We start from the raw sequence: 13939 nt of genomic DNA on the forward strand, positions 1-13939 counted from the left end.
CTGATCAACATGGGTGCTGGGTGTTGGATCTCCACCAATCTGATATCAATGAGCTATTCGAGGGTTAGAACATCAAGGTAATTTGCCCAGAGAAGATCCTTATTACAATACCCCTTTCATGGTCCCCTGTGAATATAATGATCTCCAAAATGTCCTCCCCAACATATAGTATGATATTCGCACAGGTATACCCCCCACACAAACACAGTATAATGTCTTCATAGTCCCTCTATAAGTATGGTGGCCCACAGCCCTCTTATACACAGTATGAAGTCTCTACAACCACCCTATACATCCCTTCTATACTTCTATACACAGTATGATGGCCCACAGCCCCCTTGTACATAGTATGATGCCCCCACAACAACTCTATACAGCCACTCTATGCACAGTATGATGGTCTCTACAGTTCCTTATACACAATATGATGGTCCCATAAACCCTCAATACATAGTATGATAGCTCACAGCCAACCTATACACAGTATATTGACCACCACAGCTTACTATGCACAGTATAATGGCTCCACAGCCCCCCAACACAGTATGATGGTCACCACAACACTCTATACACACTATGATTGCCCCAACAGCCCCTCTATAAGGAGTAAGATGACCATCACAGTTCCCTATACTCAGGATGAAGACCCCACAGCTTCCTATACACAGTATGATGACCCCACGGCCCCTCTATAAGGAGTATTATGGCCCTCACAGCTCCCTATACACAGTATGATACCCTCCACAGCTCCCCATACAAATTGTTATGCCTCCACAGTACTATATACAGAGGATGATGGCTCCAAAGCTCCCTAAATACAGTATCATAGATTGCACAGCTCCATGTATACAGTATAAAGCTTCCACAACTCCCCTATATACAGTATTTTGGCCCTCAAAGCTCCCTGTACATACTATGATGTCCCCACAGTCCCTATATAAAGTGTGATGGCCCCCACAGCTCACTATATACAGTGTGATATCCCCCATAGCTCCCTATTTACAGGATAATGGCCCCACAGCTCCCCTATACACTGTCTGATGTCCCCACAGCCCCTCTATAATCAGTATGATGTTCCCACAGCTCTTTTTATGCAGTATGATTTCCCCCATTGCTCCTTTTATACAGTATGATATCCCCTACAGCTCCAATATACACAATATAATAGTCCCATAGTCCGCTAAATGCAGTATGATGTCCCACAGTTCTCTATATACAGTATGATGCCCCCCACATCTCATCAGCCTAGATACAGTATGGGCCTCCATAGCTCTCTACATACAGTATGGGGCCCCCACAGCTCCTTATACACTGTATAATGTCCCCATTTCTCCATATATACAGTATAATAGTATTAAGAACTCCCCTATTCATAATATGGGGCCTTCACATTTCCCTATATACAATATTGGCATCCACAGCTCCTCTATATACAATATGAGGCCCCCAAAGCGCCCCTAAATACAGTATGAATGCCCACAGTTCCTCTATATACAGTATGGGGACACCATGACTCCCTATATACAGTATCATAGACTCAATAGATCCTTATATACAGTTTGAGACCTACACAGCTCCTCTATATAGAGTATGATGCCACCCACTGTTCCTTATACATAGTTTGATGTCCTTACTAGTGTTGAGCGAATTTGTTCGGCATTTCAAATTCGAGTTTGTGTTTGGGGTTTCGGCTTGTTTGCACCCATGAACATCCCTGATTTGCCACTCTGTCATGCAGATCTACATCTTTATGATGCAGATGCCATTGAATCCAGATGAACGGTAGATGTTCCTTATATTTAGCTCAGAAATGAAATGTAGAGGAAGTCCATTAAGTGTTTACATTGGACCACCACCAGCGCTTATAAGAGTTGTTTGGAGTGGGTGATGGGTGTCAAACCATGCTATTATGTTGAGCATTCTAGACAGACAGTTTTAGTAGCAAGTAAAAAGATTTCAAGCAACATATCCATTGTACTGTGAGGCATACTGGAAATATTGGGATGTATTTTGTTGCAAGGACAAAATGACAAGGACCCAGAAAACAGGAGATGAGGTATTCACAATATAGGAAATAAAAGGTTAGGAGTTGCTAAGATTATACACAGTAGCATAGCATGAATTGCGCCCCCTAACCTGTAGCCTGTTAGCAATCTCTGTCTCCCTTTAACCAGTCCAGCATGGAATCCTTTAAACCCAAACCACACATCTTCTATTTTAAGAAAATTCTGATGTGTTTGTAGTTTGATCTTTGACCCTTAAAGGTTTTATTGCTTTTTTTCTGATCTCTGAATAAAGTTCTAAAAATTTAAAATTATATATTTTTATATATTTTTTATATTTTATTTTATTTAATGTTTATACAACTATTTTATTACACTAGCCCTCTCACTAACCCTATCCCCAAACCCTATTCTTTATAGTAAACCTAATATTAGCCTAATAATAGCTTAAGCCTAACTCTAGTCCTATTTTTATTTGGGGTTAGAAAGTGTAAAAACATAAAAGCATCAGTAAGAAACTAATGAGAACTGTTTTGAATCATGTGAAGTTCACATGATTCAATACTGTGTTCATTCATTACCAACTCAGCTTGTCATCTTAGTCGCTGCCTTTTTCAAATGGCAACAGTTGAGATGAGTTTACATCGGCAGTTCCGCTCTGCATAGACAGCGATTGAGATAAGAAAGCTCATTTCAGTATACTCAGAGGTTTGTCATCTCAATTGTTGACTATGCAGAGCTGAGAAGCTGGTGACAAACTTATCTAGTCTTTAGCACTCAGCATAGGCTGCTCGGGATGGGCGCTCACTACTCTAAGAAGCGGTGCTTACTCGTGCTGGAAACATTTTGCATCCCATAGACTTTGGCACTTTGGGCAACTGTGCTTGTGGACTCCTAGGCTATGCCATCGGTCACACAGGCATTCACAGAAATTATAAATAAAGGAGCTCAGAAGAATAAACAGGGATAGAATCAGTGAGAAGGCAAAACGAGAACAACCAATCGACTCAAAAAACAGAAACATCAAGAAACTCATAATCAAAAGCTCAGGAATAATAGGGATCTCAGAATCAGAAGCACAAGAACAATGAGAAACTCAGTACTAGAAGCACAGGAACACATCCAGGAACTCAAGATCAGATGCACAGAAGCAATCAATGACTCCGGACCAGAAAGTTTAACTTCTTAAAGAGGACTTTTCACCCAATTTTACATGTTGAACTGGACACACGATAAAATAGTGGCTACAGAGCGGAATAAAACAATTCTGTTTGTTTCTAATGTCGCCTCTCCATTGCAGAGATGTTAACAATCAAAGTATTTGGCACCTAATGAGTTAACTTTAGTTAAGTCCAAATTAGTGTTTTCTAATATAATTTCTTATAAAATTATGTGAAGCACCTCTGGATTCAAACTGATTGCCACACTCCTATATGAATTCCTTGAGAGGTTTAGTTTCCCAAATTTATTTATGGGGGGTTTCTGTTGGATTGGCGTCTCAGGAGTTCTGAAAACGCATATAAATACGCTCATAAATAAACGCAAAACATATCAACCTAAATTCGCCACTAACATAGAGTGCAATTTGTCACACAAAAATACTCAGAATCACTGGGATAACGAGAAACATTCCAAAGTTTTTGCCAAATGACAGAATTGAAAAATGGCGCTTAGTCACAAATCCCAAAATTGACTCCATCACAAAGGAGTTAATGCCAGATTTAGCAAAATACAAACACATGAACAAACCATACAAAATGTTCCAGTAGCCGCCTACACTCAAAGCAGGCACTGAATAAACAAAATAGCTGGAACTGCGAACATTTGGCACCAATCACCCATTTGACATACTGTAGCAAGTACATTGCCACCGTCCTGAGTTATGGAAAGAATTACATGTTGATTATATTCATGCTTGTATTTTGCTGATAGCAATCGTTACTTTGAGGTTCTTTGCTTATTTAATACTTTATTGTGCAAAATTGTCTCTTTTTTCATTATATGAAGTTAGAGGAATTTTTGCAGTTATTAGCTTCTGAATGAATACACGGTTAATAAATAAAACTACTGGCGATCTCACTATTCATTAAGGCCAGGAGATTGCACACAGTTAAGTTTAATGAACCTGTGGTTTCATGGATAATTATGTGAACCTTCCTCCTTTCTCTGGAATAATGAATTGCTGGTATGATTATACTAATGTTCTTGTGTAGGGTAGGACACATTGCCTTGGTATTATAAGAAAAGCTTCCTGTATTGTGCATAAAATGTGGACTGTATACACTGCAATGGTATATGAAAGGGATATTTATTGTTAGGAGAGCCTAAACAGCGTGTCTCACCTTTATGGTATACCATCAGTCTAATGACGTAGCATGGAGGAGCCATGGGGACAGTTGCCCTGAGTTCCAATATCTATGGGGGTGCAAAATGTTTGGTCTCCTTCACAGTCAGAATCCAGAATGGCAGGACCAGCTCCTAGGGAATCTTCACCGAGTGGCCGGTAAATGCCACATCTGCTGGCAGTGCACAGGAGCAGAGTGTGCCTGGCACTCCGCAAACACTAGCTCCTTCCATTCTAAGAACTGGCACAAAATGGAATCCAAAAGGACCCCATCATATTCAATGGGACCTTCTGCTTCTGTTGATATAACTAATGCAAATAGATACCTTTGCACGTTAATTTCAGTTTGTTCTTCTAAACTCAACAGACAACTAGAATGTATGGAATTCTGAACTTAGCCTTAGGGCTCGCTCACACCACTGTATTTATTGGACGAATGTGCGATGATTTTTTAATAGATAGTTATCAGACCAATGTTTTTTAATGGGTTTTCTATTTTCCTCCCCCATTGTTTTTGGTTTTATATTATTGCCTATCATTTGCTCTTTTGTATTTAACACGAGTCTCTATACAAAACAACTGTTTCACTTGATTCATTTTTTTCAGGAGATATTCCATATTATGTACTTAAATTTCATGGGTGCCAATAACAATGAGCAGGACTGTAAAGTAAAGACATGGCTGTAATGGGCCCGTAATACTGATTACATTCATACTTTTGGTGAAGAAATCCACTTTGTTGTTCTTCTTTAATCACCATTTGAAGTTTTCTGATGATTAGATTTTGGTGCACAGAGGCCGGACTGTACTCTGGGTCTTCTCCTCTCTGTCTGTGATTCCCTGGCCCTTCCGCCTGCCTCCGGTCTGTGAATGATCTGCCTTCTCTGTTTGCAATCTCATCAGTGACCTGTCATTCAAAGAATGAAGGCAGGAGAAGGGTTGGGGAATCTCAGACCGGGAGGAGAAGACCCAGTGCATAGTCCAGCCCATGTGCACCGAAATCTAATCATCAGAAAACTTCAAATGGGGATTAAAGAAAAACCAAAAAGTGGATTTCCTCACCAAAGGCATCAATGTAATCAGTATTACTGCGCCATTACAGACATGTCTTTACTGTACATTACAAATGCGCGCTGATGGGTTCTCTTTAGGCTACGTTCCCACAATGAGCTTTTGGTGAGTTTTTGATGTGCACCTCTTATGTAAATTAGGTTATTTGCATTTTTTCATTGCATTTTTGTGTGCGTTTTACTACATGCGTTTTTATCGCATTTTCACACCGCGGGTTTTGTCTGTTATTGGAATGTCATGTTTTAAACAAAGCTGCTTTATTTTTGATACTTCCTGGCATTTGGTTTTGACAAAACTTTATTAATATAGTCATGTGTGTATTAAATGCATTTTTTATGCATTTCTGCTGAAGAAACACACTAAAAACGCTTATGCTTTTTTTACCTCTGGATTTCTCACATCTAATGTAAGTCTATGGGGAAATCTGCACATAAAGCTCAGCGTAACCACAAGAGAAATTGACATGTTGTGGATTTGAAACACAAAGCACAAGTCAGTTTACGCCAAGTAAAAAAAAGCACAGTGGGCATGACATTTCTATAAATCCCATCCACTTTGCTGAAACTGTAAGACGCTAAGTTTTTGGCATTAAAAACTCAACAAAAAATCAGCGTGGGACACAGCCTAAGGCCTCATTCCCATGTTCATGTTGCATCCATGGCATCTGTGTACAATCCTTGTTTAACAGGGAAAAAAAAAGTAGAAGAAGCCTCACTATGTATACCAAATGCGAGGCAGCTCCCACTTCAGAACGCCCGGATCCTGCTCTATTGACCTCCGGTAAATGTACAAAAAATGAAAAAAGTATCTGTGTATCCGATATGCACAAGGAAGGAGACAGTAGGTTGGGGAGGTTGCTGTTGCTCCGGTGTTGTTGAGGTGGCAGCTAGCAAGGTCATGGCAGGCTGTAAGCTTGTTTGAAGGGATGGGTTTTCAGGTTCCGTCTGAAGGATCCAAGTGTAGCAGATAATCCATGGCTTCCAGTACCATCTGTATGCTGATGACACCCAGATCTACCTCTCTGGCCCAGACGTCACCTCTCTGCTGTCCAGAATCCCAGAATGTCTAGCAGCCATATTCTCCTTCTTCTCCTCCTGCTTCCTCAAGCTCAATGTGGGCAAAACTGAACTCATCATCTTTCCCCCATCTTGCACATCTTCCCCACCTGATCGTTCTATCACAATAAATGACATCACACTTTCCCCTGTACCATCAATCCGCTGCCTCGGAGTAACCCTTTACTCTGCCCTGTCCTTCAAACCCCACATCCAAGCTCTCACCACCTCCTGTCGCCTCCAGCTCAAAAATATTTCCAGAATCCATCCTTTCCTCAACCTTCAATCTACTAAACTGCTTATGCATGCCCTCAGCATCTCCCGCCTCAACTACTGCAACATCCTCCTCCGTGGCCTACCTGCTAACACTCTTACAACCCTCCAGTCCATCCTTAACTCTGCTGTGCGACTGGTCTATCTCTCGCATCGCTACTCCTCTGCTAACCCACTTTGCAAATCTCTTCACTGGCTACCAATTGCCCAGCGTATCCAGTTCAAACTACTAACACTGATCTACAAAGCCATCCATAACCTTTCTTCTCCGTACATCTCTGAACTAATCTCCCGATATATTCCCTCACGTAACCTCCGGTCCTCCCAAGACCTCCTTCTCTCCTCCATACTTATTCGTTCCTCACCCAATCGCCTCCAAGATTTCTCCTGAATATCCTCCATCCTATGGAATTCTGTGCCTCAACACATCCGATTATCCGCCACACTTGGATCCTTCAGACGGAACCTGAAAACCCATCTCTTCAAACAAGCTTACAGCCTGCCATGACCTTGCTTGCTGCCACCTCAACAACACCCAACCTACTGTCTCTTTCCCCATTCCTGTAGAATGTAAGCCCGCAAGGGCACGGTCCTCTTCCCTCTGTACCAGTCTATCATTGTTAGTTTGTTACTGTAAGTGATATCTGTATTTGGCATGTAACCCCTTCTCATGTACAGCACCATGGAATCAATGGCGCTATATAAATAAATAATAATAATAATGGTAAAAACAGACACACGGGTTACAAACTGATCTTAAAAACAGACACATGGATGACACACTGATGGTAAAAAACTGATACACGGATTACACACTGATGGTAAAAAACGTACACACGGATGAAACACTGATGATAAAAACAGACACACGGATGACACACTGATGGTAAAAAACTGATACACGGATTACACACTGATGGTAAAAAACGTACACACGGATGAAACACTGATGATAAAAACAGACACATGGATGACACACTGATGGTAAAAACTGACACATGGATGACACATGGATGACACACTGATGACACACTGATGATACACTGATGTACAACACTGATGACACCGGTACCATTTTTTGACATCTGTGTTTAAACCCGGACATGTGAATGAGGCCTAAAATGTATTTACTCGATATAAGCCACAATGCTTCACATATATTAAGCAAATTAATTGCAGTACCGTACTTTTATGCTGTTTTAATTTTAGGAGAACGCTTTGAATTCATTTTATTTTAATATATCTTTGCCTTGTTGAAGGGAGTCTAACAAGCTCTGCAAACAGCGGTTCAATTGAGTTATTAACTTACTGAAATGTGTACATCTTCTTGAGTATCTGCATTTCTGGATTACATTAATAGCTCCATTGAGTCCTGTGTGCTTCTTTTTTAATAATGTTTAATAATTCTTAGTGTATGAGAACAACATGCCTAGGAGGTTTACATTTATAACACAGGAAACATTGTGAAATCTCCAAACATGACACACGCTGGCAGCAGTGTAAGAAAATAAAGCTTGACTGAAAGATTTAATTATGTAGTTCCTTATCAGATTTGGGACAGTGTAAGTAATGCATGTAAATAGTCAACATGCCAGCTTAGGTTATATCCCATTACACAGTGTTTCATCCTAGTGAAACCTGAGTTTTTATATGAATTTAACTGAGAAAATAGATTCTATCTTGTGAAATATAAATTTTGCTGAAAATGTACAAATAGGAATGTGACTAAATTTGACCCGATTCACCTTTGTCACATCAGAATTCTAAAGATCTGAGCTATAGGCAGCTGATTGCAGGGGTTCCTACACTATGGAGCTGTTTTAAACGTGTGATTCTACTGAAATATCAGAAGAGTACTGAAAAATGGGTAACAAAAAAGGTGCACCAATGTCAGGAAGCAGGTATCCCCCATGTGCAACTAGGAATCCTAGTGCACGCCATTGGAAGCAGCAATCCTATAAGTCAATATGTACTCTTTAAAGAACCTTGTCACATGACTAAGGATATATAGCCAAATCACAATCTTCTCTGAAAGGACAATACCTACAGTGGAGGAAATAAGTATTTGATCCCTTGCTGTTTTTCTAAGTTTGCCCACTGACAAAGACATGAACAGTCTATAATTTTAAGGGTAGGTTAATTTTAACATAGAAAGATAGAATATCCCCACAAAAAATCAAGAAAATCACATTGTATAAATTAAATAATTTTTTTTTGCATTTTGCAGTGAGAAATAAGTATTTGATCCCCTACAAACATTATGAGTTCTTGCTCCTACAGACCAGTTAGACGCTCCTAATCAACTCGTTACCTGCATTAAAGACAGCTGTCTTACATAGTCACCTGTATAAAAGACTCCTGTCCACAGACTCAATTAATCAGTCAGACTCTAACCTCTACAACATGGGCAAGACCAAAGCTTTCTAAGGATGTCAGGGACAAGATCATAGACCTGCACAAAGCTGGAATGGGCTACAAAAACCATAAGTAAGACACTGGGTGAGAAGGAGACAACTGTTGGTGCAATAGTAAGAAAATGGAAGAAATACAAAATGACTATCAATCAACATCGATCAGAGGCACCATGCAAAATCTCACCTCATGGAGTATCCTTGATCATGAGGAAGGTGAGAGATCAGCCTAAAACTACACGGGGGGAACTTGTTAATGATCTCAAGGCAGCTGGGACCACAGTCACCAAGAAAACCATTCGTAACACATTACGCCTTAAAGGTTTAAAATCCTGCAGTGCCCGCAAGGTCCCCCTGCTCAAGAAGGCACATGTGCAGGCCCATCTGAAGTTTGACAATGAACACCTGGATAATTGTGTGAGTTATTGGGAGAATATGCTGTGGTCAGATGAGACAAAAATTGAGCTCTTTGGCATTAACTCAACTCGCCGTGTTTGGAGGAAGAAGAAGGATGAGTACAACCCTAAGAACATCGTCCCAACCGTGAAGCATGGTGGGGAAACATGACTGGGTATGGCCAGTACGGCTTTCTTACCGTATTTACCTGGTTCCACCTTCTCCAACGCTAAACCTTACCCCCCATGAATAAAAACACTTCAATACAGGATTCTTTGGATAAATTTGGCCACAGCGGCCATTTTATTAACAAACAAACATTAACATATTAACAATAATAATAATACCAGATAAATTAAGAGGGGAGGGTTCTTGGAGCTAATAGGTCTGGGGTCTGGCTTTTATAACACAAAAGAAATCCAACCGCCATCTTACCCTCAGCCGTGCACCACCAGCTCGTGGGCACCATACTTCCATAATACGTGAAAAATTAATCACCTAAGAGCTCCCAGGGTAAAACCCCGTCCAGAGCCCTGACCAAAAATTGCCAGACCACCCCCCATGTAACTTCAAATTACCCGGAATTCTCGCAAATTCCTTGTATCAACAAATCCGTACCAATTCCAAGAACCCCACCCCCGCCAATCCAGCCACTGTGACAGTCACTAAGCCTGACCACCCATCTTAAAAACTTCCCTATACAAACTAGCCCTATTCCCTGCATTACAGAACTTATAAATAACGCAGTAAAAAAAAAAAAAAAAAAGATGGTGGGTCTTCTCTGTCCGAGTCCTACAGAAGAATGGCCCTTCCCACACTATTCCCCATAGAACCCCTCAATCCTTATAGTGCCCGCCCCCATACTTCCATACCCAATCCTAAACCCCCACATCTTCCAAACTCAAATCCTCCCCGCCAATCCCAGTCATGGGGGGCTTCCCTCTAGCTATGCCCGACTCCAGCCCCCTCCTTTATACTTTGGGGGTGCTTTTCTGCAAAGGGGACATGACGACTGCACCGTACTGAAGGGAAGATGGAAGGGGGTCATATATTGTGAGATTTTGGCCAACAACTTCCTTCCCTCAGTAAGATCATTGAAGATGGGTCTTGGCTGGGTCTTCCAGCAAGACAATGACCCAAAACATACAGCCAAGGCAACAAAGGAGTGGGTCAAAAATAAGCACAATAAGGTCATGGAGTGTCCTAGCCAGTCTTCAGACCTTAATCCCATAGAAAACTTATAGAGGGAGTTGAAGCTCCAGGTTGCCAAGCGACAGCCTCAAAATCTTAATGATTTAGAGATGATCTATAAAGAGGAGTGGACCAAAATTCCTCCTGACATGTGCGCAAACCTCATCATCAACTACAAAAAATGTCTGACTGATGTGCTTGCCAACAAGGGTTTTGCCACCAAGTAATAAGTGTTGCTTGCCAGAAGGATCCAATACTTATTTCTCACTACCAAATGCAAATAAATGTATCCAATTTATACAATGTGATTTTCTTGATTTTTTTTGGGATATTTTATCTCTCAATGTTAAAATTAACCTGCCCTTAAAATTATAGACTGTTCATGTATTTGTCAGTGGGCAAACTTACAAAAACAGCAAGGGATCAAATGCTTATTTCCCCCACTGTATATTTGTATATAGTTTGGGGGTTCTTGTTCCTTGTTACTTTAAAGTAGGAGACTGGTTGGCTTGATAAGTGCTTTGACGGAGAGTCGGGTACATCGAATGCGATTTATGCCATAGTGCCGTATTGCAAACTCCTTGCAATACATAAAAAGGTCAACAACCAAATATGTCAGTATATACATATAATCTTTAATTGTAACATTGACAACCAAGATTTAAAAAGGTGTCACATTATGGAGGAGTGGACATGCAGATCAGGAGAAGGCATATATTCAATTATAGGTGTGTACACAATATAGCAACAGTGGGTAGTGAAGTAATGAATAGACTGAGTTGCTCAATGGAAGCTGTCACCTCCAAAAACGCTTGTTGCAATTTCATCACTCACTGTGGCCTAGGGACGCTGTGAGTGACAGCTCAGCCGCCCTATAGGATCTGGAGTATGCTGGACTGTCAGTATTGTGAGTGACAGCTTAGTCGTCCAATCTGAGGCTGGGGCATGCTGGGCTGTTAGCATTTTGATTGACAGCTCTGCTGCTCAATCAAGCTTAGCCTGCAGACTTTCTTCCAGGTGTTTCCCATTCTTGTTTATTTACTAGCTATTTAGCTGGCTAGCTATAAACAGACCATTGTCAGCTGTGGCTTTGCTCAGTGATGTGTGTTCTTTGCTCGGTGTCTGATTTCCTGATCTTGTTGCCAGACCTTGGATTTCTCTTGACTATTCGTTTGTTATCCCTTTTGCTCTTGACGTTTTCTGACCTCAGGTACCTGACCTCAGACTTGCCCTCTGACTATCCATTTCTCTTATCCCCTTATCTTGATGTACCCTGCTGGCTTTTGATGCCAGACTGTTACTTGACCATGCCTTTGTCGTCCTCTCTATACTACGAGCCCTTCTGGTATGTGACCTCGGACCTCCTGACTATCCTGTCTCACAGCTTGTCCATGAGTATTGACTCAGCGTCACAATGCTATTTACCTGTAGAAATAGTGATAGTTTTTTGGTAAATAGGTCTTAAATTATGTCTCCCTGGAACAGTGGCTACAGGGAGAACATTAAGTTATGTTCTCCCTGCAGCCTTTGGCTTCCAGTCATTGGAGCCGTGCAGGGAGCAGTTACCGAAGCTGCTCACTACGCAAAGAACACGGCTGCAATGACTTAACTATACATTGATTGACAACCCGTTCTGCACACACACAATGCAAACGAACTCTGCAGAGCAGGCTGTCAATCAAGGTGCAGGGGAGTGATAACAACATACTCACTGTGTAATGATCAGTGACTGTTACAGCTCCCTGCACTGTCCCTATAACTAGAAGTCAGTGGCTGTTACGAAAATATAACTTTATTTTCTCCCTATAGCAGCAGCTCTAGGAAGCCTGCCCGACATGATTTAAAAGCTATTTACCTGCAGATTGCCACTACATCTGCAAGTAAATAGTATTTTTGGATGTTACAAGTTCACTTTAAAATGGGGTGTCCACTACTCAGCCAACCCCTTCTGAATTCTTGTTTCCCCACAGTAAAATAGTAACACTTATGTTCATCTCCTGTACGGCGCCTTTCCAGCAGTGTTGACTCTGGATCTCTCGGGGCTTGTGTGACATTGGCTGCATGAATCGAGTGACATAACAATCAGCGTTAACTTCACTCTCCTCTCATACGAACGTGATTGATATCAGGAGGAAGTGAGAGAACAGCAGATGCTGTCACTTCTTCTGGATGTCTTTATTTGTCTGAAAGAGGGGAGAGTGAAGCCAGAAATTGAAAATTTCAGTGTAATTTATGAAGGAAGCAAGAACTGCCAAAAATTAGATGGAAGAAGGAATCAGACACACCCTGTATTAGACATAAAGGAGGACCTCATACACATTCTGTTAAAATTTTGATGTAGTGGTACTCCTAGACTCATAAAGGCTATGCACTAAGTTCAAAGCCTGCCAAAAATTACAAGCAGAGTCATCCATTCGCCCTTGAAGGCACCAACTGTAGTGCCTCATTCAAATATTAAGTGTAACATCCCTGGCGGCGTGCTTGCATAGTGCACCACCTCCCACTATGCAAGACCGCAATCTTTCCTGTCAGTCCAGCCTACAAACCTTGCTCCAGTTCATGCTGTGTGCATGTCCCTTGACTGACTGCTTAGGGCAGCGGCCCGGTTACTTCCTGATTCTTATAGCTGCTGTGGGCGTACCCCTAATGCGTCTCCAGCCTATTGCTGTGAGTCACTGGATATATAAACCCCCTCCACCCAGTAGAAGGTGCCTGAGCAACACCTTCACTCAGTTTGTCTTTGCAACTGTATTGCCAGGTCCTGTCCTGTTATCTCTGACTTCTAGTCTGTTTCCGCCACTCTGGGGACTGCATTCCCAGACCTGTTATCTCTGACTTCTAGTCTGTTTCCGTTACTCTGGGGGCTGTATTCCCAGGCCTGTTACCTGTGACTTCTAGTCTGTTTCCGCCACTCTGGGGGCTGTATTCCCAGGCTCGTTTTTGTATCTCATTGCAGTAGCAGTTCCTGTCTGAACTGTATCCTAGCCTGTTACATGTTTGTCTCTATGTCCGTACCTTCCCTTTTCCTGCAGTATCTGAACCTGCACCTAACTCCAACTCGTTGTCTCTGTACTTGTGTTTGTGAGTTTTGTGTCCACTCGCTACTTCATAGGAAGTATCTTGTGTGTATCTGGTTCTGCTTGTCCCTTTTCCCTTCCTCCGTATCTTCCTGTATTTTCCAGTCTGTTCAATGTG

General features: G+C 41.6%; 1 protein-coding gene across 2 annotated transcripts in view; it reads left to right on the forward strand.

Moving 5' to 3' along the window:
- Window positions 1-13939, forward strand: part of TMEM117 (transmembrane protein 117) — a 472767-nt gene that overhangs the window by 428745 nt on the left and 30083 nt on the right. The window lies entirely within an intron of this gene.

The sequence above is a fragment of the Phyllobates terribilis genome, unplaced genomic scaffold, assembly GCF_046119375.1.
Source record: "Phyllobates terribilis strain yellow unplaced genomic scaffold, ASM4611937v1 Scaffold_11__3_contigs__length_659146591, whole genome shotgun sequence".
Classification (NCBI taxonomy): Eukaryota; Metazoa; Chordata; class Amphibia; order Anura; family Dendrobatidae; genus Phyllobates; species Phyllobates terribilis.